Consider the following 4319-nt stretch of genomic DNA (forward strand, 5'->3'; position numbering starts at 1 on the left):
AGTGGTATAGCACTGGTCTGTGTGTTGCTGTACAGAGATAACTTGCGGTTGCTGTAATGCTGAACACTGTGACAATGAAGTGTCAAACGTGTTAATGGTTACCCATGGTGGACAGTGTTTGCTGGAGATTCCCAACTAAAACAAGCCTGGAAGCAGGAGTGGCATCCACTTCCGAAATGGCTTGCCTCTGGAAACTCTATGAACAGTGCCCAGGCCTTTCCTTCATAGGGTCACTATAAGTCGTCTACAATTCAATGGCACTGAACAACAACACAACAACTAAACTGCCTTCCACAGTGGTACAATTTAACAATCCCACCAAACAATGTATAAGAGTTCCTTTCTCTCCATATTCTCTCCAACATTTATTACTTGGGCCCTGTTAAAATTTGCCACTTCTATTGGAGTATCTGTATTGGGATTATGTTGAACATGTAGATTGCTTTTGGTACGATTGTCATTTTTACAATAACATGTCTACCTATCCATGAACAGGGAACATTTTTTTTTCTATTTCTTTAGGTCTTTTATAATGTCTTGCAGAAATGTTCTGTAGTTTTCTCTGTATAGATCTTTTGTGTTTCTAGTTAGGTTCACTCCCATGTATGTATCTCAGTTTGTGGTTGGCTATTGTAAATGGTATTGCTTTCCCAGTTTCCTTTTCTGAGTTATCTTTGTTACTGTAGAGGAATCCCACTGATTTTTTTTTCATATTGATCTTATATCCTGCCACTGTACTAAATTGATCTAATAGATCTAACAGTTTTTTACTTGAGTCCTTGGGATTTTCTCTTTACATCATAATATTGTCTGCATGTAGTGACAATTAACCATTTTTCTGCTGATCAGAATGCTTTTTCTTTTCTTGTCTTGTCCTATTACCCTAGCAAACACTTCCAGTAAAATATTAAATAGAAATGGTGACAGTGGGCATCCTTGTCTGGTCCCCCTGTTCATAAGGAAAATGCTTTTAATCTTTTTCCATTGAGAATGATATTGGCTCTTGGTTTTGCATACATATTATTCATTATGTTGAGAAAATTTCCTTCTATTCCAATTTTGCTGACTGTTTTTATCAGGTAAGGGTGTTGGATTTTTTTAAAAATGCCTTTCCTGCATCAATTACTAAGATCATAGGTGTCTTTTTATTTTTCTTGTTAAGATGGTTAATTACATTGATTTTTTATGTTGACCCATCCATGCATAACTGTTATGAATCACACTTGCTCATGGTGAATTATTTCTTTGATGTACTTTTGGATTCTATTGGCTAAGATTTTGTTAAGGATTTTTGCCACTATATTCATGAGATATATAGGTCTTTAGTTTTCCTTCTTGGTAATATCTTTGCCTGATTCTGGTATGAAGGTTATGCTTGCTTCATAGAATGAATCTGGAGTATTCTTTTTTTTTCAATTTTTTGAAATAATTTAAATAGAATTGGTGACAGATTCTTTCTGAATGATTAGTATGATCTATCTGTGAAGCCATCTGGTCCAGAACTTTTCATATGGGTCAGTCTTTTTATGACCTGTTCAATTTCTTCTTTTTTGATGAGTCTGTTCAAGTGTTCCGTATCTGTTCTTGTCAGTCTGGGTAGTGCAGGAGTTTCAAGGAATTTGTCCATTTCCTCTAGGTTTTCAAATTTATCATAGTATAACTTTTCATATTATTCTGATATTATAAATTTAATTTCCTCAGGTTCTGTTGTGATGTCACTTCTATAATTTCTTAATCGAGTTATCTGTGTCTTCTCTTTTTTTTCCTTTTCATTATCTTTTTTATTAATATTATTATTTTCTTCCGTATTCTTTTTATGTGTTCTGGATTATTCAATGTTTTGCCTACAGTATTGCATCTTGAGGCTTGGATTTGTTTTTCATTAATTTCTGCTTTAGAAAAGTCAAGAAAGTTTGCCCCTTTATGTTTTCTGACTGCAATTCTTGAATAGGGTTAAGATCTTTTCTTCATAGGATCATCGCTATGAGTTGCACTCAACTCAATGGCACCTTACAACAACAACTCTTTGCATATTTTATAATAATATTTTGTCTTCTCAAGTTGTCATTTGCAATCCTCTGTTAGTTTAGTTTTGTTTTCAATTTCTTCCCTTTGTTTTGGTTTACAATCTTTCTATCAGAATTTTCAGTCACTTCTGACATTCATTTTTCTTTCTCTTCTGTGTTTTGGTGGGTTTTTTGTTTGTTTTTTTTTGTTTTAATGCGCCCTACATCCGTGGAAAAAATGTAACATCAGAAGCTCAAGAAGCACACTAGGCGCCAGGAGCAGCCCCCGCCCCAGTTCCCCGGGGAGCGGCCTTCCCACCCTGTGGCGATCTCCTATGTCCTGTCGTTGTTGAGCACTTGCTTCAGCGTTGTCAGTTCTATCCTCTCAGGATGGGCAGCAGCTCACCGTTTTCTTTTAGCTCCTTCACCATGTCCAGTCCTCCAATGAGCTTGCCTTTCACATACAGCTGGGGGTAGGTGGGCCAGTTGGAGTACGCTTTTAACCCTTGCCGCACTTCTTCATCCTGCAATATGTCAAATGTCTCATATTAGACACTGGTACTGTTTAGGATTTCCAGAATTTGTTTACTGAATCCACATTTTGCTTCCTGTTTGTTGCAATCCATAAAGAGCATCACAACTGCTTTATTCGTCAGTTCTTTGAGCCTCTCCTCTAGTGTGGGGGTTTTGGGGTAAGTTGTATCAACTTCTCCAGAGGCTTCCAGCTCCTTGACGATGTCCAGCCCTCCTATGAGCTCTCCAGACACATACAGCTGAGGGTAGGTGGGCCAGCTTGAGTAGGCTTTGAGTCCCTGCCGGACCTCTTCCTCTGAGAAGATGTCAAAACTACTAAAGTGAATATTTTGTTTGTTGAGAATTTCCGCTGTTTGCTGAAACCCCAGCGCGGCTCCTGTGGCGTCCCTTTCATGAACTGCATGCAGGGGGCAGCGTTGGGCAGCTTCTTGAGTCTGACATTGAGGTCTTTACGGGACTCCTTGGTACTGGGAGGAAAGGTGCTGGCGGATGCTGGCTGGAGTACCCTTGAACATTTTTGGTCAGTTCTGAGGCTCTATCTAGTCGGTCAATTTTCTGACAGTTCTTGAAAATTAGGAAAATGGGAACTGAGCTCATGTTATATTTTTCAGACACTTCAGGAACAGCTTCAGCTTCCAACTTCAGGAAGGAGACCTGTGGGTGCTCTCTGCCCAGCTCCACCATCACTGTATTCATTTGCGCGCACTGTGGGGGCCCATAGTGCCCAGAAGCGGACCACCAGGAGGGACTTGGCTCTGAGAGTCAGCAGCTCCTCAAAGTGCCCGGCTGAGTGAACCGCCAGCACTGCCTCCTCTGCTCCTCCATCGCCATGCTACCCTTCTCTTCTGTTTTGTAATGACCTTTCACTCTCTTCCTTGATAATATCCTGGATGTCATCCTACAATTCATATGCTCTTAGACTAGGTGTTAAATACCCTGAGAATATTTTACAAATGAGTTTTGATTACCGTTAGGGTTAAGGCTAAGGGCTACATTGATTAGCATAACCATAGAGAGAAATACATTTCTTTACTAAGTAGAATAGTTAATTTTGTGGTGACATGTTTGGTTCTGTGTAAAAGAATCATAACCTGACAGTAAGAATCAAAAGAAGGTGATATATCAGACTAGCCTCTGAAGCATCCATTTTACTTTGGTAAAATTTCCTCTAAATTTAGATGGAAGATGCTGTATACCTGGTAAAGTAGAAAGCTGGGGGGGGGGGGGTGGAGAAGACTAAACAAGATTGCATAAGCACATAAAGATTGCAGGGATGGCAAAGGATGAGGTAGTGTTTTGTTCTACTGTGCATAGAGGTGACTTATTGGTGGTGGTTGTTGTTGCTATGTGCCATCGAGTAGCTTACCACTCATAGCGACCCTATGTACAACAGCCCTAAACCCTACTCTATCCTGTGCCAATCGCACTGTCTCTGATACACCCATCCTGATTGACCCAGTTACTGAACCAATCCACCTCACAGAGGGTCTTCCCCTCTTGCGCTGTTTCTCCACCTTCCTAAGGTTGATGTCCCTCTCCAAGGACCTGTCTCTCTTTACAACATGTCCAAAGTATGTCAGACGAAGCCCCCAAATCCTTGCCTCCACGGAGCAGCCTGGTTTAACCCTCTCCAGGATGAATCTGCTTGTTTTCTTGACAGTCCATGGTACATTCAATGGTCTTCTCCAGCACCACAGCTTGAAGACATCAATTCTCCTTCTATCCTTTCTAGTCATTGTCCAAGTCTCTGATGCATAACAAGTGATTGCATAGACCATG

General features: G+C 40.3%; 1 pseudogene; it reads right to left on the reverse strand.

The window, feature by feature from the left end:
* Nucleotides 1–2383: 2383 nt before the first annotated feature.
* Nucleotides 2384–4319, reverse strand: part of LOC102872903 — a 40688-nt pseudogene continuing 38752 nt past the window's right edge.

This window comes from Elephantulus edwardii, unplaced genomic scaffold (genome assembly GCF_000299155.1).
Source record: "Elephantulus edwardii isolate Elephantulus edwardi_28Jun2011 unplaced genomic scaffold, EleEdw1.0 scaffold00018, whole genome shotgun sequence".
Taxonomy (NCBI): domain Eukaryota; kingdom Metazoa; phylum Chordata; class Mammalia; order Macroscelidea; family Macroscelididae; genus Elephantulus; species Elephantulus edwardii.